Source organism: Scatophagus argus, chromosome 6, assembly GCF_020382885.2.
Source record: "Scatophagus argus isolate fScaArg1 chromosome 6, fScaArg1.pri, whole genome shotgun sequence".
NCBI classification, from domain to species: domain Eukaryota; kingdom Metazoa; phylum Chordata; class Actinopteri; family Scatophagidae; genus Scatophagus; species Scatophagus argus.
Window position 1 is genome coordinate 11656334 of NC_058498.1, and position 25713 is coordinate 11682046.

Sequence of the window (25713 nt, forward strand, 5' to 3'; positions counted from 1 at the left end):
TTAGTGCCCACGGCTTATGAGTTGAGGCAAAATGAAAAAAAAATATATATATATATTAAAAAAACAAAAAAGAAGTCACAGCATTCATAAAACACTTCTTTGTTCTTAAATTATAAACATACAAAGCAATAGAAGTTGGTAGCAATTTATTTTTAAAAAACCACGTTCCCTGCACCCTGCAAACATCTAGCTCAGCGTATGCAAGGGGGCAGTGCAGGACTTCATTAGAGGAGGCAAAACCTCACAGCTCAACTTCCATGAAGTCTTCATTGAAGCTCTGTGATGAAGCATTAGCAGTGATCCAGCTCCACACTGGGTCTGCATAAAAGCCAGTGGATTTCGACACAGAATTACTAATAAGCTAACCTACTTTTCACTGGCAAAATATCAGATGATTACATGTATTTCTACTAAACTTCAACTTATTAATGCAGTATTTGTCATCACAGAATAGTGATGCGCTCTAACTTTATTTATTCATAAAATATATATTTCTTTTGTCTCTGAGTAGCCCATTTCTACAAATTATATTTTTGACAACGTATTTCAGCCAATGTTGGCATGTTGCTGCTTCACTTAAGAATGAGATATGCACACAATGCAAGGTATCTTGTTAGAAATCTATTCAGATTTCAATTGTACCTTGTAAAAGATATTAACATAACAGTCTTGACCTTGGCCAATAAAGGGTTTAGAAAACCTGAGAAGTGGACCTTGAGTTAAAATTATGTTCAACTAAGTCAGCGCACATGCACTTTTAATGATATGGAAGCCTCAAATTTACACTAAAACAGACATATCAAGTCAGAGCTGTTCCATGCAATAGTAAAAGGCTTCAGATAGATTTTGATTGACCTACTTAAGACTTTTAGAAAATGATACATAAATCTCAAAGAGCTGTATGTCCACACAGGAAACAATAGAGAAAAAAAACAGACCTGTGAAAAATAAAGCAATATGCTGGCTTTTTCTAAAACTACGGGAAAAAGCTCCACTTGGCACATCTGCATATGAAAAATTGCAGTCTAATGAAGACATATTAGCCTGTAGAAATGTTATTACGGGTGTAGGGAGGGGAATGTTTTTTCATAGGGAGATCAGTGATGGTGCTGTCCTCAGAGTTGCTTTTAGTCCTGATCTCATCCGTTTGGCATGAAGGGGGAGCTGTGGCTCCTCCTGTCTGACCAAGGTTACGGATCCGGGGTTCACGGTATGCCTTGCACATTTTCTCACACTTTTCTGGCTGCGCTGTGCCACATTGATTTAAATGTATCTGTTGAGGGGAAAATAATCAATGCAAATTCCCTGGCAGTGCAGCCAACAAATAAGACATGTCTGATTCATCAAGCGGACATTGCTATAAAGACCACTCTCTCTCCTTTGTCCTATTTCTCTCTCTCTCTCTCTCTCTCTCTCTCTCTCTCCCTTCGTCTCTCTTGTCTCTCTCACCTCTGGGCCACTTCACCCTTTTTTACTCTGTTCACCTTTCTCTGTCTAAAAACTCTTAGCCCGAATTAGTGGAAGGAGCTTTATACTTATACATATACCTGTGGAACTGCAGCATAGCCTTTTAAGGTTTACCTTTTATTAAGGTAGGTGCAAATGTACTTATTAGACATTATTAGTAATTTCTGTGTGTGTGTTTTGCTATTATTAAAATTTTGTAACATTGAATGAAGGTAAAATTCAATAAAGCTAGTCTCCGAACTTTTTCTCAGCTCTTAGTAATACAGCATAAAAAGTGTTCTTTAAACAATTAAAAATCTTAATAATAATAATAACTTTATTTCATTGTTTATCAAAGCGAGCTAATTTGAAACATGCCTCTAGTTCTCTACCACATTTAAAATGAAAGTAAGTCAACATGTTGAACAGGAAGGAAGTCTCACCTGACACCTAACCTTAACATTTTGTTTTGCTCCAGCGTGAACTTGGTCAAACGGTCTGGCTCCTAACAAGAGCAGAGTGTAGCCTGTGTATGTAAATTCACTACATGTGTGAGAGAAATAAAGGCAGGGGCTATTTGGAAATTCCTGTGTGATGAAAGGGAAAGAATATCCCCCAAAAATGATTAATGTGGTGTTCAGGTACACAGAAGATTGAGTGATCCTGTCATCTCACCATATGGTACCAATTTATTCCAGCAAGCATAAGGCAAACTCAGTGGAGGAGCTCTCACTGCTGTGCCTCCGCAGCTCTCTTAAAGTAGAAGAAGAAAAAAAAACAAAATATGTATATATATAGTTGTTATATTTAGATTAAGAACATTAACAAAAGGAGATGCCCAGACTACATCCAGATTTTAAAAATTGTTCAGTTAAGTGGTGATTGTTATCTGTGCAGTGTTATTTTTAATTTTAAAATGTAATTTATTGTGGAGGTGCAGGCTTAGAGAGAGGCCATAAGTAATTGCTCTGGACACACTGTTAAAAACCACTCCCATTATAACCATTATTTTTTTTGGCCTGTTCCCACATTCTTTTTCTTTTATTCCATGCATGGAAAATTACAGTAGCCACTGTGATGCTGGTTCGTACTGTAAGTGAAGGGTGTCTGAAACTTACTGCAATACCAAGTATTGTGAACAGCATCTCATATTTTCCTCCTCCTCCTCCTCCCTCCTCTTCAAATATCAGTGAAGCCAATTCAGATGAACGTTGACTAAGAGTGTTGCACTAAAGAAAAAAAAAATAATAATCTGCCTGTTTTCATATCGATTAAGAAATTCCTCAAATCTGCACCAGCAGATGCAGAATGGTGGAAATGTTTTCAACAATACAGCTTATTATTTTGACAGCAATTCCAGAGGTTTCATGCAGGCTGTACAGTTGCTTTTTCAAATATAGCCAGGTAGGAGACAGAAATGTAGTTTGGATCTGACAAGCCTGTCGAATCAGGCTGAGGGCTATAATTTGACATGGTTTGTTCATCCTCTAGCACTTAAATGTGTTATTTTTCCACAAATAGAGATTTGGAAATGCTCTCTGTAGCTGAACTGACCTAAAAGCGACCCTGCATAAAATATTTTTGGTACAGCTATTCTTATGCAACAGTCTAAATATTAGAAATACAATTTTTTTGCTCATGTTAGGATGTTGTTATTTATTACAAAATTTCAAATTTATTAGATAATGTGTTTTTTTGTTTGTTTGTTTTTTTGTTTGTTTTTTTTTTTTTTTGCCTGCATAGTTTAATATATATATATTGTTTTAAATAAACTATCCAGTAAGATATGACTATCACAGAGGGCAGGGTAGTCTTTCACTAAGCAGCCTATGCACTGCTTGACATTTTGTGACGTTTTTGAGATGCACCAAGTGCAGATTCTTTGAATCACGTGACTGCGATATCTCCTTCTAATGCTTCTCAAACATGACTTTCAACTCTCTAATCTCCTATCTCGAGTCTTAAGCGGAAATGAGTGTTTTTTGAAAATGCAGATGCCATTGGCAGAGGGGAAACAGGTTAGGGAGCTGGACTCCGACCATTTTTCTTTTTCACTACCTTGTTATTTGTCGCCTCACCCCTGCAGGGCATGCTGACAGGAACTGATAAACCTCTTTATGGGCTGAACTGAATTGGCTCCTATTATCCAAGGTGTGGAGCTGCTCAATGGTGGAAATAAAAGACTTTATCCACTGCCCATCTGCCCACCCATCACTCTCTGCCCAGTTTTCGGGATTCCATGAAGCTGTGTCCCATTTATGTTTGCAATAGTTGTATATAGCTAGGTCTGAAAAAAAAATGCCACTGTCCTTTGAGAGAAATGTATTATTTGCCAAATGCCTCATTTGAATACTGGCCTAATAGCCACAGCTTTTGCCATGAAAAATAAATTGCTGTCACAAAAATATTTTAATTTATGGGTGTAACTGCAGTTTTATTATATGGGTGTATATTTAGGGCATAACTGTAACATTGAACAGAGAAAAGCGATTTGCTTATATGAATGGAGCCAGGCCTTTAATGTTGGACTTGTAATCAAGCAACTGATTCTTCTTCTTCTTCTTCTTCTAAAAACAAGGAAATGTTCAAAAATTCATTCTTGTGGTTTTCGCTTCTCTGAATCCTCTTTGTGATTCCACTTATATCATATCATCCTAACAGTGTTTGTTTGAAGAATATTGCTATTGTAGAACTGCTTTACATACTAAAAAATAAAAATAATAATCTTTTTTCTCAATTTTAGAGATGTTTGTTCTTGACTGTGTGCTAATTAATGGAACTGTACTTTAATTAGTAAGGTCACACACAGTCAGTGTTCAAATTAAACAACTGATTTTGTTAAAGAAACAATTAGTTTTATATCAGCTTTATTTATGAATAAGAACGAGGACTGGTTAGTTATTAGTTTTATGTACTCTCAGCTAAATTACAGTACTGCAGCCCTGTTAATCTTTTCTTTACCGGACTGCACTGAGATTTTTCTCTATACTTCGTGTGATCTTTATCACATCAAGAGAATGCTTTTCTGACAGCCTTGTTAGATGAATACTGGGACAGTTAACCAACCACAGAAAACACTAAAAGTATTATTTATTAAATGACTGTGTTAGGGGAGTGATGGTGAACAGATTGCAGAAAATCAGCACTATATATAGACATGCATATATGTGAATATGTGTGTGCGTGTGTCAGTAAAAGAAAAAAATATTAGACAAAAAAAGAAGTGAATGTAGGCCAAGAAAAAAAGCACTGACTGGTAAACACAGATGTAAATGTGTTGTGAGTATAGACGTTTATTAGTATTTTGAGTGCTATTGTATTATTTTGAATGCTGAATATTGACATCCATTAGTATTGAACAGCACCAATCTGAAATGATTGCAGTTTGGCTCCTGACTGCTAAATGGTTGCCTACATATCCAATATGTACGAAATATGTCTTTTCAGTCTGATTATGGGGTGCTAATTACTGCATGTTCTTTATAAAGATGAGAAGATGCAACATGACAGTTAAAGCATATTGCATTGAAAACATATGTGAGCCTTAAGGCTGAGATATGTCTAGCCAGTTTAATGTCTGCTAAGTGCAGAAAAATCACTCTCTAAGTGATTTGTGTTCTAAAACATGCTAGTTTTACAATTTGAGGCTAGCTTTACATCCCAGATGTTTGTTTATTTGTTTGTTTGTTTTAGTTTCACCAGCTGATCAATTCTGTATCTCAGCAGAATAAATTGAGCAGCAGGTAGTGTACAGCTTTGTACTCATTGAAATGCAACAAGGTTCTGCTCTTGATTATAAGGCTACCTGAAAGTAAGACATACTTCATGGTGACTAAGGGTTGCAGACTTTCTTAAGTCACCGAATAAATTGTCATGCTTTGAAAGTGTCATTTGTGGAGCTATATTAAATTATCAGTTACTACTCAAATACTTGAGTCACCTTGAAATGATATAAATATTGAGAGTGCTGTAGATGTGTAATTGTTCTTCTGAAACTGATGAACATGGCATTAAATTCAGGTGACTGTCTGTGCTCCAAAGTCATCACTGGAAATCCAAAGAAATGACTACACAGCCAAATCACTTTTGAATTGAATTTGGAGCTCACCGTTAGTCTCTATTTCAAGTATAAATACATTATTTCACCATGTCAAATAATCGTTTTGGGATAAAACCAGCTGTGATTTGATTTTCAAAGCTCATCCTGAGCAGACTGGTGTTTTAAAGCTGTATTTTTTAACATAGTGCCTGGTACTTCACTTAAAAAAAAAAAACAAAAAACAGAAAGATAAAACAAAACTTATAATATTATATAAGCTATAATATATAATATTGTGTGGCTTATACATTAATTAGCCATTTGTTTGGCATGGATCTTATGGATTTACAGAGGCATTGCTGATTTTGATTTCAAGGATCACATTATAAAACTGTGACTGTTTGTCTGATTTGTCAAAGCAGCCTTTTGAGGGGTGCTTTATTAGATACCCCCATTTTGTAAAATGGCACAATGTCAGAGTTCAGGCTTGGAACAATATGAGACCTCCTTGTAAAAGAAAAAAAGTTAACTTACTGAATGTCACTTTCCACAGATGACGAAAAAAAATGATGTGTCTGGTAAAACGTCAGATTGTTCAAGGTGGCTGGAACCAGTTACGCTCACTTAATATTAGTGTCAATTGACTGGTTTAAGAAATACAGATGACAAGGATCCAAATCCTCGAGAGGAGAGGGTTAGGCTCTGTGACAGGGAATCTCTCCCCAAAGCCAAGTGTATAATGACTCTGTTTGTAATGGAACAAACAGAGCCAAAGATGGATGTCTAGTTTACTGTAGCGCTATCTGTGGAGTTTTGGACCGCTTTAAGCAAGTTATCAAAGCCATCTGTTTGGGCCTACGGGCCGAGACTGATTAATAAAGGCAGGGAATGAGACTGTCACAAAGGAACTAAAGTCACAGGAACCGACTATAGAATTTTGTAAACTAATTGAAGGATTTAAAGCCTCACACCAAACATTTTGATTTCATTCCTTCACCAAGGTAGCATCAAGGATGTTCAAGAAAGGCGTGGCTTCAGGTCATTGTATCATGACTGACTCATTAGAAAAAGTCTGCTATGCATACTTCCGGGGTCATATTTGTTGAATATCCTGTAATCTTTATGGGAGGGTGTTTGAATGATGCACACCCCGGTGAGAAAAATGTGAGTGGCTCTTTGAAGACAAAATTTGGGTCGGAACTGATTCATGCGATGGAGGAAAAAATAAGGAAAACAGCCCTAAGCCAACATACGTATATATAAAGAAAGTGCTTTAGTGAGAATTAAAGATGCAGTGTCCAATTTAAGTTGCCACAAAGTTACAGTTAGTTAGCAATCAGTGAATTACTACATCAGTTATAGTGAGCAATTTTAAAACAGCTCTAATCTTATTAGCATTTAGATAGGCATGCTAAATGGGATATTGCACAAGGACACAATATTAAAAGCAACACCCAATTCATTGACTCTGTGCTAACCACTCACAAATACATCAATAAAAACAATCACGAGTAGTACACTGCCCATCCTTGCCATTTGAATTATTTCAATTCAATTTAACTGCAGTGTCCCACCCTCCCAAGCACCACAACAACATTCAAAGTGCTCAGTGACTTTCTATTTTGGACTAATAATCCAGAAAACAGATTTCCCTTTCAGACCAGTAAGCTAAGCGTCATTGATAGTTAAAGGAAGACATTAGCATGAGTCGGTGGTTAATGACATTGTTTAATGGTGTGTTCACTTTGTTAATATGGCTGACAACACAGACACATTATGCTCACAACTTTGAGTTGTTGGGAGTTCAATATGAAGAGTCACTTTCAAGGATAAGTTCACAAATTTTCAAATCAGTTTTCAAATGGCTTCTTGCCTGGAGGCTAGTCTACAGGGCAGGTGAGTAGGGAGTGATGTTTCAGTCAGAAGTGTTAAACATATGGGGAAAATTGCGAGGGAGTAATTATATGGATTTTTGAAGATAAAATACCCACCCAATGATGCAAAATGATACATTTTAAGACTAGGAACTCGTGTTTTTGAATGATGGCTCACCTGAGACATTGTTTTTGACGCTTTAGATATAAAGACTCAAAGATAGATTCTTCATTTGTGTGAGCTGGTTATGCCATTGTTGAAGTCTGGCAGATTCCATCCCTGAGTTAAATACTCGATTTAACAGAAAGCAAACAAGGGTATATGTTTGTTCCTCCAAGAGACCCATATGACACAGAAATACACACAGAGAGCTCCGATCCTATAGTGAACCTCCAAGATAGCTCAAGTAATTAGTATAATCTCCGTAGGATGCATTCACTCCTTACAGTTAATTATAACAAATTCCCTCTCCATGATCCGCAGTGTGTGAGGATCAAATGTTCCAACTGCAATGGAAAGATAGAGGCATCTGTCACATGTCTCTATTCAGAAACCCTAAGCCCTGTGTGGTCATCGAGAGCTGCATCTCTTAGTCTTCCTGTGCTCAGATGAGGTTATCATTTCATATCTCTAGTGTACTTACATTGCTCTAATTGTGGGATTCAGACTTGAACTCACTCCTTTTCTTTAAAATCCTTTTCATAGAATTCAGAACCCATCAAAAAGCATGATGCACTCAACCTTGAGAGTGTATCAATAATTCAAACACATCATCCTCTCATGATGTAGCTGTCTGAAATTGGGGAGACTGTGTCTGGGGGATAATATTGCACTCTGTCACATCTGAGTAGTTGTCACCTGCTAGAGCATGGCTACACCCAGCTAATAAATGCAGAGTCAAAGCAAGCACATTTTCATGATTTGCGGTGCAGTAACTACTGCCCTTAGCGGGAAATGTGACTTTCATATCCCACAATGTTCAGATAGTAAATAGCTGGGATCTACATATATTACTGGACTGGTCTTGAGTATAAAATTGATTCCAGGAATGCCCTGATCATGCCCTGATTTTTTATTTTTTTTTTATTTTATCTTTTTTTTTTTGGCTCCGATCCTGATCAGAGTTCTTTACTGTTGACCGTCTGCCAATAGTGACTCAAATCCACTACTTCTAAAAAATTATTTGTACTTGTTCTACACACAGCAGTGCAAACTCAGCAAAAAGTGGGCCAACATTAAAATGAGAAAAGAAATTTCATTATGTTTGGAGAGCATCAGTGTGGCCCTGTTGCCAAAGGACCTTCGGGCAGGATTTGGTCAATCTTTTATCAACCCAAGCATGAACAGTTCTACATTTGAAGTTCAAATGTGAAAAATGTTGCTGATTTTTTTTTTTTTTTTTTCTTTTTTAAACTCATTGCTGGCACAGTTTGATAACACATGCTGTCATATCATTAAGTGAAACTGCTGGCTGCTGTTTGTTTGTTCTGTGTGCTCTGCAGTGTGCTCACTCACAGTGCTATGTGGTTGCAGTGTTGGAAAGGTGTGTGTTTCAGGATCTTTTTGACACTTGACATGCCTGGCACAAGCAAGCAAAGAATCTGAAATATATCAGACTTTATGTACAATATTTTAATGATGATACTATTGATTTTTAAATCATGGATCAGCTCTGATCCTCATCCTCAGATTGTGTGAATGTCTCTCTCTAATAAATGCTGCATCTCGGGATATTTATTTTTTTCAGCAAAACACTGTATCAGAAGAATTGTTTAAGTACAAAAATAATTTGTTGTGGACCTGAAAATAAAATTACGCTGAAATTGATTTCACTCCAGAACAAAATGATTGGACAAGATGTCAGTGATTGAGAACTCTAAAAGATGTAAATCAGTGGGGTTAGGCAGCTGAAACTTTGATTGGAGATGAGGTATGGCCTTAGTGAAATAAGAGGCATTTTAATAGTAAGTGTCCACCTCCTTCCTAGCACATATTGACAGTTGAGGGAAATTAATAACTATCACCATTTTGACCTTCCTTTCATTGTGCCTCTTTATTGTCAAACCACCGCCTGCATCTGGAGCTAAATATCCTTCGTATAATCCTTTCAGTGGGAAATGTATATCTCTTTCAGCACATGGAGCATGTTATCTAATAGTGCACTGACATCAAAAATGTCTTGATACTCTTCTGTTTCAAAATCCCTTTGCTAAATTCACATATCATTAGCTCTGTTCTGTGATCTACATTATATATTACACCACAGTAAAACCTGCAGTAACTTAAGCGAAACACTTGAGTTAGCTCTTGAATTTTTTATTGGGTGTGATGCAAGAGTTTGGTGCTGTTCTGTGTCTGTAAAAGGCTATCAATGGAATTCATTATCCATTATATCAACTGTATTAAATGATTCACCAATTGAATGGTGAGGTCTGAATATCTTTTATCTGTTGTCATTTTCACTGATGAGATAGCAGTGGATTTGACTTGACTCTTCAAATTAGATTCATTCATCATTATGGATGAAAATTAATACAAATTTTCTCGATCAATTTGGCCCCCCTCCCAGTAACTTCTGGTACAAGATAACCAAACATGGATAATTAGTAGATAGGAGAAATCATTACCCACTGTTAATCACGGTGGAAGTTTGTCTTGTTCATTGTCGTTTCAGTATCAGCACACTTGTGAGACAAGAATATTCCACTGATGTAATGTAATCAGAGATGTCTATCTCTGAGAAGTTTTGGCTCAATTAGTCCTCCTGAACACTCAAGGCTGAGTGCCATGCTAATTTTGTCCTCTATCCAGCACCTGCAGTGCAGTCAATGCGCTCACTCACAAACTTTGCAATAAGACAATATTCATGAGGTATATCTTGGCATAGGTTACTCACAAGAGATACAATTTTGAGGAAAAGGTACTGTCATCATTTTATTCAGGAAAATTCATGAAAAACTGGAAGTCTGCAGGACAATAAACACATTAAGCAGATTACATCAAACGTAAACAATCCATGTGGTCTGAATTAGAGAACACAGCCATACTCATCTTTGTCTATTTGATAATCTTGTTTGGTCTCCTTTCAACAAACAGTTCTGAAAATGAACAGTCACAGAGAGATAATACCGTTAAGTTTCAGTGGGAACGTGCTCAGCCTCCCTTGGGCTGGAAGACATTTGGACGGTCGAGTGAAAAATTGCCCTGAATTCTGACCAATGAATCGTTTTACACATGCTTTAATGCATTTCATAAATAATCTGCCTGAGAAGGTAATTAGTGCAGGTGTTTACACATATTTCTGCCATCAGGGTGCACAGTAGGATCACAGTTGGCTGAGTGAGTTTTAGGTTATTAAATTAGGCCCAAGGTAACAGGAAGAAGGATGAGCTACAGTTGGGCAGGTATGAGCAACAACATGTTTCCCAATTCATCATCCAAACAAAAAATACACATTCAGGAAATTATGCAGGTTCAAATTATCTTCCATCCAAGGAACAGATTCAGTGTTTGCATAATCAGGCCTGTATGCACAACAAATTTTTCATATTCAAGAGAGGTCAATCGTAGAGACATCTCCCTGGGGGGTTTTCCAAAGACGCAAGAAAGGTTGGACCTAAAAATGTAAGAATTAAGCTGCTTAACTTCACACTACCAAACTGGGAAGTAAATCATTTTCTCAGAAATAATGCAGTAAATAATGTAGTGCAGAAAGCTCAAGAAAATAGGAAAAGTGATCATATTGTTTGTCATTGTCTTCTAAAACTTTTCTTTTGTGGCTCTAAAGCCGTGTAGAAGATCTTTAATAATATGAGAGATGTTCCTGAGCTTGGAGACATAATACATTCAAAACCACAGAGTCTATCAGCTTCTAAGAATGACTGCAACCTGCCGGCTGCTGGATGCAAATACCCTTCTACAATTACTGTTAAAACACCAGTGCTTCTCAGTTTTTCATAAACTCTGCAGGTGATGACAGGAATTTCCCTGAGGTGCATCTGGTTGCTACACTGCCCTCACTTCTTTAACGCAGACAAAGAGCAGCCATCACATTATTGGTTTTTACAAGCCACTTACAGACCATAATGGATTTTGACATGAATGTTAACGGGCGTTGTTACTTTTAAAGGTGTGAATTGATTTGTAAGACTTACATGACATATCCATTGCTGCATAAAAACTTAACAGAGATCTATGACATGAATCGCTTGGAACCTACAGTCCATGTAATGCGACAATAAAGGGGTATTTTATTTAAAGCAAAAAACTGACATTGAGAGAGATGATTTGTTAATAACTCTGGCGTTTACTTTTTATTTTTTAATGAAGGTGTTTTCTTATTCCACATTTGATGACTAAGCAACACTTAAGAATGTTCTGTCCAAAGGAATTATTTATTTTCACAATTTACAATTAAGTGATCCTAGCTCTATGTGAAAAATGCCGGTCTGATGAAGCACTAGGGGTGCCAACATCAACAGCTCCATCAAAATGCTGTAAGATCATTCAGTGAAAAAAAAAAGCTGAACCTGCATCAACTTTTTGGTGCCGTGCTGTCCATGTCATCCAGCAAGGCAATGTTTTGGTCGACCAACAGCATATTCCTGGTGGATTGCTTTGTAGTGCGAATGCGGTATATGCAAGGTTTATCTCACAATTCTCTTGGATTTTGTACCTTGGATTGTATTTTAATCTCTGATGTTACCTGAAGCTACATATCCCCACGAACACATCACTGATCTAAGGTGAGGTTGATTTCTCATTACCCTCTTAGAGAGTCAAGAGTTGCTTTATAGCAAGATGGTCCTGCTTTTCATTATAGGCATAATCGGTGGGCGCAATACTGAGTGGGAGTGGGAGCTCTGTGTCCTTTCACATTATAAAGAGTCAGGTGAAGTGGAGATCATAAATTGCTCACAACTATGTCACTGTTTGTCTCTCTATGAACTGACAACCCTTTCAGCATGCCATGAAGGGAGATAGAAGCCTTATGATGCCTGAACTGCATAAAGCAGACAACATAATGGTCTTTAGTTGTGAGGATGGTAATGTGAATGATTTGGTTTGCAAGTTCAAACACACATTGGTACTGCTGGTGCTAATGAACTAAAAAGTTGGGGATAATTAAAAAGAATTAATTGTGTGGGTTGATGTAACTATAGTCTATCGCCTGCTGGTATTCCGCACCTTTCCACTAACATAACACTATGTTATTTCAGATCCATCACAGTGACTGTATGCTATAAGGATTCCTGAGAGTAACAGGAGATTTCATTAGCAACTTTGTTGAAATTTAAAACATGGCACTGAGCGGTAGTTGCTGGCAAACTGTGCCACTTTGCCACCCTCAAACTAGTATCCAGTAATTGAGATATTTATTAAAGCTGGTGTCCTTCATTAGTTGTGTTAATAAAGTAGGATATCCATCTTTATGGCACGTTAGCTGTAGTTGGAGAAGCTGTATGGACATTGCCATACAGAAATGTACTTTGGCTTGTCAGGTGACACCAGTTGACAGTGCCAGTGAAGTCAAAAGAGAAGCAAATTGTGCTGGAAGAGATGTTTCACACCATGGTTCTATTTTCATTTATCAAAATTAAAAGCAACCCAGCAATGCTTTTCACACTTTGCTTTTTGACACATCTTAAAAGTCTCGCTCTTGACTAATTCAAAATCATGTAAAAGGTAGGCTTTGACACATCCTGACACAACAAGTACACCATGCTTCCATGGATGTTCACTCGGTATATTAGTTATGAAAGGATCCAGTAAATGCCTGACATGTACGATCTAATAGATAATTACATGCTAAGAATAGTGGTGATTCGGTCAAATGGGTAATTAGTCTGTGTTTTATGTTTCTCTGTGGAAAATGTGCCTTATTTGGTAAATTCTAAGTTAGCCCGTCAATTTACGCCAATTTACAATTTTTTCATCTGAAGGAAATATAATTCTGGCCACATACATTTTCTAGTGACATAATAAAGAAATGTTATTTAACACAATCTTGTTACAAATGTTGATACCGAACATATCAGTAAAATGTTGACCAACAATGGTGTTATAGTTTTCAATAACTTCTGATACTTTGAGGTATCAGTTATGGGAATGACAGTTTGTTGTTCACCATCCCATTGCCATGGCAACATCTAATGGAGATCCCAATAAATTGTAAAAACTCAATGAGAACTTTTGACTTGGTTGACATGCTTGAATATGGCAGACATTAAGTGTGACCAACACATAGCTGTTATTACAACTTGTTGCCACGTAAAACTGTAATCAGTGGATATTTTTAGGACATTAGCAAAAGTTTGTATGTGCATGTTTGTACAGCTAAAAGGACTTGTGGAAGATCATGATGTTGGTTAAATACAGAAAAAAAATCACACACTCAGAAGAAAATAATGGGACATTTTGGACATGGACATCTTTCAGTTCAGTTCTGTAGATTTCAGTGTGCTGAGCAAATAATCCATGTGTGTCTGTCTGTTTAGGTGTGTGTGTGTGTGTGTGTAAATGCAGATGGCAAAGAGATCCTGGTGTCACTTTTGGTTGATAATGGCCCAATGATAATTTGTCTTTTTGATGGTTTGTCTTTTTTGGGACTTAATATAATTCCTTTCAACTGAATGGCACAAATTGTTAAGAGGGAAGGGGATTGGCATAAAAATGATCAGTTTGTTGTGTACTTTTATTTTCAAGTTACCACAGTATGTAATTATGTTGCAAACATCTTAATATGCACCTTGAAGCTGTTAAAAAAACCTTGACTGCTCATTTATGAATCTGCTTTGATAGTTTTGCCTTGAAGCTTGGGATGATGTAAACCAAAACAAAGACAAACTTAGCACTGTGACCACAGATACAGTGAGTGCAAGAAGCAGTACAGAAAACACTATTGATTTATAAGCAGCCCTGCCTTGTTTATAAGCTGTAGATTTATCCTTGAAGTCCAAGAACTAGAACACTCAGACAGCACCACTCAGAATGTATTAAATCAGTAACAGAAAATGTTTAGAAATTTAAAAATTAATCTCGTCCAGACGTGTATTAAAATACACTTGATGGGCTGGTTGCTGCTATGACTTTTGCAAAGTAAAAGGATGAGTTGTGTCAACTTCGAATGAAGTCAGTGTGATGACCTTTCAGTTTGGCCATTTTGTTATGCTGCTGAAACACCACATTGGCAAAAATACCAGTTAAAAACCAAATGTCTTAAAGTTTTAACAGACTTTATAAATAGCCACACTGGTGGTGTTTTATGATCCAAATTGTTACCAGAAACTAAGTTCCTGTTCTTTGTCTCATGACCAAATAAAATCCGATCCCATTTAAATTATTAATTTTTTAAAAAAAATAGCTTCCATGGACAAATGCACTTATGCTTCTATTCTGAACATTCAAACTAACTAAACTCCCACCATCCACAAATTGCATGCTCCTGATTCAGCGCAATAAAGTGTGCTGCTAATTGGTATTAGGAAACATCAGAAATATCAGATGCCAAATCTGTGCATGTAATCGAAAGCAGGTATGCGGAATATTTGACATCAAACGATACCTCAGTAATCAAAGTCTGCTGTAATACTGCTTGTGTCATTTGAATCCGTCCACTCCATCAGATTGCTGCATGTGGAATGTGGCTTTGCCTCGGACCAGGACTTAAATTAGAATTGACTGTTTTGAAGTCAGACTGGTCATTATCTGGCTAAGAGAAAGAGGACTTTTTAGAGGAAATATATATACATAGATTGTGTTTTCAAAGCTTAAGTAGATATGTATCAAATAGCCCAACCGGTAGATAAATGTGATTCCATGTCTTGCCTGACATTGTTGCTAAGCCTGTCTTCAACATTTTCATGCTACTGTGAAATTACTCGATTCACAGCTGCTTCAGGCACATGTGAGGTCAGGGACAAGTGAGTGGAATGAGATTGCAGATGCCAAATCTTTGCAACACCACCAATGATTTAGTAGGTTAATTTATTACATAAACGACTGACTGTTTTAACTGCAATCCAAAATTTAATTGAAAATTAGCACTCATGATAAAGTTGTAAATTATTACTGTTCTTTTTTGATCATCAGAAGTGTACAAGCTTTACATCTGTATTTTTTAAAAAATGGTGCACATCTAAAAAAAAGGTGAAGAAACACAAATATAAGGTCTATTATAAATATTTAGACGATTTTACAATTTAAAGTCTAAAGCCTCTCTAATGGAAATGTTAACTAAATGTAAAGATTGAAACATAGCTGTATTCAACAACAAAGAAGAATAAAAAAAAATCAAACAAACACATTATTCCTTACAGTGTCAATTGTAAGATAACATTATCATAGTTGGATAATCACTGCATAGGCTTTTGCCAGCTATTTTCAACAGCTTTACAGTGGATTGTGTGCTGGAAACGTAAAAAAAGAAATAAATAAAAAAGCCCCCTTTGGCCATGTGGCTTAGAGTCTTCAGCTGTGGTCTTTAATTACAGCTGGGACAATGGGTCAGTTGTCTCGATACAGTTCTGAGGGTAACATCTTTACAACATGGAGAAGCACGGAGAAAGCAGCTGTCAGCAAGGATTTCTCTCTCTGTGTCCCTTTTTCTCCCTCTTTCCTTTTTATCTGTTCGGCTTCGATGTTGCTAAGCACCCCACGCCGATGCAAGCTACCATGTTTGAACATATATTTGAGTGAGGAAAGCCATCCACATATTTATCCCATTTCTCACTGCTGGAAGAAACCACTTAGCATTTAGAATATAGGATGAGTTTCATCTATGCAGGTATGCCACAGCAGGCAATCACCAAACCACATGATGTTTATGTGGAATGGAAGGCTTGTCCGACCAAATTGTTGTCGTAGGATTGTATTTACAGATGGGATATGAATATTTATAAAAACAAACAAACAAACAAAAGGAGATCTCTTGCATAAAGTCCCATTTAGCATTTGACTTAGATACAAGAGGATAGAAGGGAACTGGAGAAAGATGACGTCCTTTGCTGTTTGGTGTGCTAATGCCGACCTTGATGAAGCTGAGGTTTGGAGGATTAGAGTGTAGCCCAGAGAGGTTCTGCTCGGCCACATAGGTTGTGTAAGACATTTTTTATCAAAAGAAGATAATAATTTGATATTTTTTCATACCTTTCTGAACAAGCCAAACCAGCACAGTCTGTTTCATTCAGTGCCTGAAACAATCACAAAAGATGTGATGGGAAATATTGAAAGAGAATCCAACTAAACCCAAAAGCAGAAGCACCATATTTATCAAAAAAAGTGGCCTTGGACAAATTCAACCAAAGAGTTGCTTTTAAGTTTTTTCAGTGTGAAATGTATTTATCCTGAATGTTGCCCCAGTGACTATTTTATAACAATAGAGAAATTTCCATAGAATACCAAGCTGTGCAGTGAATACACAGCTCGGTGGGTATCCAACAGTCGTACTTATGCATAAAGTAGCTTGAAATAAGGTATAAGCTAGTTTACACCCAGATAGTTGCATGTTATGTTGCATGGAGTCAAATTGAACAGAACAAAGTAGTGTTTAACTGTCTCCCCTGCAGGGCTGAAATAATGACCCATCTTGTGTGTTGTGATCTCCCCCTCTCTCCCTCTCAGTTTATTCCTCTCTTTTTTTCTTTCTTTCTCTGACTCTCTGTCATTTATTTATTTCTTTCTTAATTTTATTTTTTTAATTTATCTATTTCACGTTTTAGCCGATTGACATATTTAGCTCAGCGGGAGAAAAAGCTGCTATATTGAAACAACACCATGAATAATTAAAAACGGTGTTAAAAATGAACTTTCAGACATTATGTTAGTGAACGAAGTCTAATTTGTCAGCGCAACTTTTGTTGTCTTTTCCATCACTTTTCTATGCACATTAAGGAACTATCGTAATAACTTCAATTATGTCAGGGTAAGTAGTATCAAAGTACTTTTGGACTTTAGCTTAGATAGCTTTTAGCTTAGATAGATGTAATGTAGATCTAATGTAACAAAAACCGCTCTCATCATCTCTGTGATACAGGATTAACACTTGTTTTGGTAAACTATTACATTGCAGAAGCAACAGTAATACACTTTGTAATTCAAGTGTGGATGTCTATTTGAAACAAAACAACATTTTCCATTAATGTTGAGCCTTTGTAGTTCAGACTGGTGAATTTAATCTCCAGGCTGGGTCAACTTCACAGTCACTCAGTGACAACATCAGTTTTTGCTGATTGATAGGGATTTAATCCCCCTTCAATCAGCCCCTTCCACAACACATACATCATCATCCACTTCCTCCATCTCCCATGAATATTATTTTCTACCCATGTGCTGCAACACCAGTAACAGGCGGCTGCTCGTTTGGAAACCAAGAGAGTTGCAGCAAGTGTGGAGGGAGTTTCATGCACAGCCTGATTTGTGATGTCTTTAAGCGTGCATGGTTATTGCTCATGAATGAACGTGTGCTATCGTGATAAGTTACCGTACAAGAAAGAACAATGAGATATCAAAGGAGAAACAACGAATTCACAGATTAAAAAAACAGAGCAATCACTCACCATACTACTGATCAATGCCTTTGAATACAAAAACTGGTTCTATAATCAAGTGGATAAATATTTAATCTCAAAGCGCAACATTACAACAACATGGAGTTATCTTACAGTGAGTCTGTGAGTACCGATTGTGTCTTTTTGGATGGTACGACTGAGACTGAAGATCCCAAAGATCCATTAGCATCCTCTTTTTCATTTTGACACTGACTTCTGGATATCTGCCATCACTTAATATTATATTACAACATCAACAACCCCCCGTTTATCTTTATTACTGGTCCCTAATCTCTTGTGACAGTTAATCATGTTACAAGTTCTTTGGGTTGCTTCAGTTATTTACAGCATTCAGCCGTGTCTTTGTTTCTGTTACACTGCAATATTCATAACTTCTGATCACTGAACGGCCCATTATACAGCGTATCCCTCGTCACAACTTGTGTCTTAATAACAGAAGTCACCCGTTCTCCCTCAGTGCTGGTTAGCCACACTGTGATTAATGTCTTCATGGTCTGGTCAAACTGTCGATATCTTCAACAGCTGGGCCCATCTGTCATCTTTTTCCTGTGACACCCCTGAACGTAACTCAGGTCCTATCAGGGAGGCCATCCATCAAAGTGGTAAACAGAGACGTCTCACATTAGCAGCCCTGAACACTTCTCATCATATACCATAACAGACAAGCAATCATCTGGTATTATGTCGCACCACAGGCTAATGTGAAATATTAACAGAAATATACAGCACACCAGCTGCCGATTGGATGGGGCATCTGTGCTTGGTGTAATGGGTGGGTAACAATTTAATATTGTGGAGACAGAAGATTTTAGATTTTCTCTAGAGATTTGTTCCAAAGCTGTAACACTGGATCAGGGACCCCGCCAATACAGAACAAATGATTTTCGGTGAAATTGTTCTCTCTTTACCCTGTTTTTTCTTACCCCTCCTTTGTGTGTGTAAATCAAAGGCACAGAGTCTATTTACTCTGAATAGCTCACGCCTGTATATTGATTTGTGCTGTGTTGTAAAGTCTGAGAAGCATAGCAGAGAAGAGCTTTTCACTTGTAGTTAAACTAGATCTGTTTTATAAGAGACTCATAAAAATAATGTCTGATACCTGCAACCACCTCGGAACATAGAATCTAATTTTGCGTTTGGGTGCATTTATTACATTTGCCCATCACATTGTTTCCCCTTGGAGGCAGCAGAATCAGGGAAGGCCCATGTTTCTCTTTACCTGTGCGACTGGTGACAGGTTAACCATCGTTGCTCAGATGAATACTCAAATGTTGGGCCAGACATTTAGGGATCAACCTCATCGTTCTCTCCTGCAACCCTCCCACCCCCCATTTCCTTGTCTTTCTTGCAGTTCTATGCAGCACTCACTCGTAGCAGGGATTATGCTGACACTATAGTGGGAGGAATATGTGCACGTTGGAAATCAAGATACAGAGCCTTTGTCACTGCTGTTGTCAAGTGATGGAGATAAATGCGTGTTAACTATGTGTTTTCAGCATTCATTTTGGAAGCTCCGCCTAACACCCAGCTCTTTTAAATACCAAGAGCCATATTTCTATTTTGCTCATCCAGCAAGGGTTCTTTTTGGTATTCACAAGTAGAATATAGATAATGGTCTCAGCAGTGGGGATTCTTAAGAATAAACTTGTTAGAGTTAGAGATAAAACTGTGGTGAAATCATAGATAAAATTTCAGTCTCTTGGCTCCTGTGGCTGACCATTGTGGTCCATTATTTGGATTCAACCAACAGCAAACCACATGGTATTTGAAAAAGAAAAACTCTATTAGATAAAGGAGGCCAAATTAAGCACAGGTCCCCTGAAATTGGAGCAAGATAGTGTTTCTTTGACTCTTTGAAACTCAAGCACGATCTGGCACACATTTACGAGGACGGCTAATTGCATCAGCACCTCTGCATAAAAACTCAGTCAGTTATGAAGACATAATGGGAAACAGGGTTCCTCTGCAATGCTTCATGTAATGCACAACTTTTTTATTTCCGTGCTGAGAGGATTTTTTTTTTCCCATCTGCTGTGGTCAAAGCAGAGATACCCACTGTAACAGTAGGAAACATATCACATGTATTGAGGAATGAAGCAAAGGAGGCCAATAAGCAGGGCAGTTAAATGAAAATAGTTTCATTTCCTTTGGTGTAAACAAATACCCCATGTGGGTAATCGGCTGCTATAACTCAACAGAACACTTTGCCCTAAGCTAAACATAATACTTCCTGCACTTAACTAAATCCATTTTTCAACCCTCAGAAGAGTTATGACACACCAATACATTGAAGTACAAATGTCTGACAAAGTTAAACCTGCACAAAACACACACACAGCAGTGTTTATTTAAAGAAATACTGACATTTTTAAGAGATTTCAAAGCCTTTTTTTCCTTTCTGCATTTCTACATTTATTCTTTAGTGGACTGAAAATAATCAAATCAAAATGTGAAAATGAACACCCTGATCTCATCTGTCAGTTTTATTCTGCTCATTTTCAGTTATCCATGTCACTTGTACATTTCAGTAGGTTAGTCAATAGGCCATTTCCCATCAGTATGGATTCTTTTCTCAGAGCTCCAGTCTTTGATCTTCATACTCTGCATAGCCCGGATGCTGACTGTGGCAAATTCAAATAATTAATCAGTGATTGCAGCTACAGGTCCATACGAAATCGTACAGATTTACAGAAACAAGATGTGCAGTTAAGAGGAAAGTGGCATGGATTGAGCAGCAAATCAAAGAACTGCTTCTTAATGACAAAAGAACTATCAAAAAATTCATTTAAGGCACCTCTCTGAGACCTTGACCTTGTCATTGTTTTATTTTGTTTTTTTATTCTGCTCAAGTTTTTAAGTTCATCCTTTGGTAATTAGCACCAAGCATCTCTGAGAGGCGTTATAACTGACTGCACCACTGTGATCATTTGAACGCTTTTTTTCACCCTATCACAGGAAGATGCGGGAGGTCTTTTTTCACTTCTGCAGGTGGTGTGAATGCTATTGCCACACCTTCTGGAGCAGCACGCTTGTATCCAAAGCCAAGATAGTCCTATGATTCCTCGCACTGGTGATGCTGTTTGTACAACCTAGCATGAACACTTTGTCCATTTGTTTCGCTCAGGTTGTAATGGTGCTTGACTAGCTCCTCGTGCCTGCACGTTTCAGTTCATATCTCAGCAGTAAAGTAGGAGACAGGTCGGTCTAAGGTCCTGCTGTGAGGCATTGGTAGATAAAGTACACTGCAGGTAAAAGCATGCATGGCCAGTCACCATTAGATCACTCCCCATGCTGCCCCTGAGATGGCGCTCTTAATTAGAAAGTCCTTGGATCTTGCTGTCTAACCTAAGGTTTTACTGCCAACATTACCATTTTATATAATACAGTTCCTCATGAGCCTCAAGGTAAAACATGACCGGTGCGTACAGTATATTATGAACACATACTGTAATTGACACTATTTTGGAGCTGCTTTATGGCTTCATTTTGAACTTCTGCTTTCTCCCGAGCACCGTCTGCGTTGTCTTTGGTGATTACCCTGTTACTCACCTGTACTTCCTCCCTAGACAATGGCCTGTTCTGCTCATGCAGATGATGAGGTGTAGTATCAAAGTCAAATGAGATGGCTGCCAATTAGGGAAGGCTTCCAGGTGCATTTCAATGCAAACTCGCACCAGTAACTGCACCCTGTGGTTTCTCCTTTCAAAGACACTTTAGAACAGGGACTTAAACAGAAACTTATGAAAGTATTTCAGTAGCCAGAGTAAATGACAGACCTATATTCAATACTTAGCACGGGGGGGATTTTGATCTCTGTAATGATGTCTTATGAAATGCTCTAAGCAGGAGGTTAAATTGACTTGCCACCAGTGCAGTTTGTGTAACCTCTTTTCCATTAATGCTCAAAGTTAGGTGAAATTAAAAAAAAATAAATAAAAAAATCAAATAATTTGCCTGTGGTCTGGATGGAATCCAGTTCAAATGCTTGGAAGCAGTGTGAGACCACACAGTTATTTGGACAGCCCCCACACTCCCCAGGGACACAAAAGTCTTTTATATAGTCTCTACAAGTGCTGTAGCACAAAAGACAAATTCAGTCACCAACCTGACAATAGCTTAAAAACCTGTAAAATTTGGAATAATATACTAGGTGAGGCTGTTGTTGACAAGTATAATCTTCCTGTTCAGCATAAAATTAATTGGATATATATTGTGTTAAAATGAAAAGCAAATGCTGCCCTAAAGATGAAAAACATCAGTGTGGACTAGAAATTACCATTTAAATCATTAGTGATGAACCAGGAACTTACCTCTTTTAAACACCTTTTCTCCAAAACAGGTTAGGTCATGACAGAAAAAAAAGAGGCTTTCCTATGTTCTTGTGAGTGTGTTTCCTGAATCTGCGAATGCACCGTGGTGCATCAAAGTGGCCTTTGAATCAAAATGTTTAGTTATTATTCAAATTAAATCAAGTCAGGGCAGACGGGAAGAGCAGTCAGAAGAAGCTTGCTGCTATAAATCTCGAAGCTCTACCTCTGTGATTGCTCAGGCCACCGTGGAATAAAGATTAGAAGAAAATCACTAATCACAGCGGATGTCATTAGCATACTACCAATAACGGGATGCAAAAGGGAAAAGAGGAATTGCCTTATAATGCTGGTTAAAGTACGAATCAATGCCATGTATGGATGCACACAGCTGCTTGACAAACAGATATATTCACTTCCAAACATGGGTAAAGGAAGTGTCTAATAATGATGTTTTTTTCAATGTTTTTGTCTGAGTCACTCGCTGAAGCACTTGATGCTAATATCACATTCCCCCTCTCTCTTTTGATCAGCTTTTGCAGCTGGGCTGCCCTGCCTCACTTGGATGCATCAACAAAGCTTGAAGTGGCCACTCTAATCTGGTTAAGTATTGCCTGGTTGGGGAGAAATTAGCCGAATTCTTTTAACTTTTCAAACAAACATAATACAGTCAAACTTGCTGGATGAGAATCAATTACATGAACTGAAAATAGGTTCGGCGGGGAGGGGGGGAGGGTATCATTTCATTTCTGGAAATCATCTAATACATCTATTCAATGGCATATGCCTGTAGTGTCACATCGGAGCCATATTTCAGTCCAGTGAAATGAATGAAGCAGAGGAGTCTCTGTTGAAACACCGCCGGAATATGTTTCACAAATCTTTTCCACCCAGCGGTGATACTGCCATTATCAGCATTACTTCAAAAATAGTTATTCCCTGCCTAAATCCATAAGATATTGGAGGGAGTAATAGGATGATTTTAGGGTAATAGCATAGTTTCTCACCATGATTGGTTGGATTTGTGACCTCAAACTATTACCCTTGTTGTATTGGTCTATTAAATGAAACGATATGTCTTAAACATATTCAATTTATTCAACCTATTTGGTTCTGTGAAGGCTGAGATACATGTTTTCAAGCACCACCAATATGAACAGTGGGGGACTAATCCACCAAAGGGTGTGTTTTAGGTATCCAAATATATGTAGTAAAACTTTGATTTAAGTTGTGCAACCCGTGAAGCGGTTCTCATTAAAATTCCCTTAAATATATTACCTTTTTTACTCTGTCATATATGTTTTTCTATCTATTCATTCATGTCCATTTATATCCATCTACGAACAGAGATATGTGTAGATTAATGACTACGGAGATAGTAAAAAGAAACATTTATTTAGATACTATTTTCAACATCTTCTCTCTTTAAGAGGCAAGACTCTGAAAAAAAGAACAGAATTCTTTTATTATCGACTTGTCTAACAGATGGTTTGGAGGAGAGAAAAGAATATTATCACAATACAAACATTTTTGTTGTATTGAAGATTTTCTCCCATTGGATCTTTAGGGCAGATTGTCTCCATTTTTCAATGTGTCTAAACCCTTTGTTTGAGAGAGATCTGTTAAATCTGCCTTGCTGCTAATAAACTGCCATTATTCCCTCCAACAAGGCTGCGCTCATTAATAATGCTTCTGTCAGATGCTCATTCTCTTCTGTGAAAATAGAAAATATCATTAATTACAGTTTCTGTCACCCTCTGACAGCTCGAGCAATTGTTCTAGTCCCTGAGTTCTGTTTCATTGTGTCCATACCTAGTGACCACCTATTCTTTACTGTCTCAATGGGGATGTCCAGCATGTGAGAGCCACAAAGGGCCTTGGAGATCTCACCACACATTGCAAAGCTTCTGTCCCAGCAACGCATTAGTCATCCAAAGAGCGATTGGGTTTGGTGGTAGGCTCAGAATGTAGATCTATCTGACTCTCTCAAGCAGAGATCAGGGAAGCGCATCAGTCAAAACTGAGTCGGTTTAATTTTCATTGTTGATTTGTTGCATTTTTGCTACTCAGAGAAATATCCTCCCTGGAGAAACACAGAGAGGGATTTTCTTATTCGGTTCATCAAGGGGGTGGGGGGAAGGTTAGACTTAAGATGGCAGCAGTTGAATGTAAAAGAGTACATTCTTGAATGAATGAATCCACAAGGATTTCACTCCACGTGGAATTTTTACAAGTCAAGAAATGGCAAAAGTGAATGCAAGGAGCAGTGTGACTCTCCCAACATATCCACGCAGCGTGTTAGCAGAGGGAGTTGCCTGGGTTGTTACATTATGTAAACAACAGAGAATCCCACACTCACGCACCAACTGTTTCCCGGAGCGTCGTCATGTCAGACGAATTTGTGGCTTACTTTGGTGTGTCACTTTTACTCATTTTAGTGAACTTAATACAGCAGCTACCAAGCATTAGTGGCAAATTCATAGCAGAAACGTTTGAGTCTTTTAAACGCTGTCAGTCGGTCACCAAGTTGTTGTGCAGCACCAGTTTATAGCAAGATATCAGCATTCATGCAGAGCTCATTTTAGTTGTTTTTCTATCAGGGGAAGAAAATAAATAAACACAAGTGTTTCTGGTCCTCACACTGTCGTGTTTTACGAAATTTGGGAGAGCATGTATTTGTGTCGGTTAATTTTTGTACATATGCATGAGATTTCTGCTTTCAGTTCTTCCATTCACAGTCTGTATAATTAATTAAAAATGGTAATATTGAAAGGATTCTTTATGTGGAATAGATGGCAAAACATTCTGAATCGATTATGCTTATCTGTGGTGCCTTTTTGTTGCCTTAATGTTTGCCTGTACTACACACAAGTCATGTTAGTGCATCAGTAGATGAATCAATACAATTTCATTTACATGGTTAATGATGAAATAAGTCTATGCAGTCTATACAGGACCAAATAGTAATGTTAAATAAATCAAATTCAGCAGGAGAATTGTGAAGAGTAAGGGGCAGTGATAAATTGATATGAAATGGAAATTAAATTGATGTTTTCCCACTTTTTTGGTATTTTTTTCTTCAGTTACAAGGTTCAGCATGTTTAAGCAAATAACATCCAGTCCTATGAAGTTAATCTTGGATAAGAATGTCCCTGTTTAATGTCTATCAGTAAACTGAAGGTCTGAAGGTCAAAACACACAACTCATTAAAAATGTACAACTACACATGAGATGTGCATGTAGGAGGCAATTTGGAGATAATGGTGTGAGTCATATTGATTTATTTCAATTAATATTGTGGTCTTTTAGCTGCAATGAAAGAAGTATTCAAGCCTTTTTATTTTTCTTGAAGTAACAATACCACAGTGTGGAAACAGCCTGTTACAAGTAGAGGGCCTGCATTCAACATTTTATTAAGGTACAAAAGTATTGCATCAAAATATTCTTTAAATACTGTAAAGTAAAGTAAAAGTATTCA

The 25713-nt window shown here is 37.5% G+C and overlaps 1 long non-coding RNA gene across 1 annotated transcript in view; it reads left to right on the forward strand.

The window, feature by feature from the left end:
* The window catches only part of LOC124061241, a 62489-nt gene extending 39587 nt beyond the window's left edge, over positions 1 to 22902 (forward strand). Inside the window, exon 4 of the long non-coding RNA XR_006843704.1 lies at positions 22769 to 22902. This is a non-coding gene — a long non-coding RNA (uncharacterized LOC124061241). The remainder of the gene's footprint in view (positions 1 to 22768) is intronic.
* The last annotated feature ends 2811 nt before the right edge of the window (positions 22903 to 25713 follow it).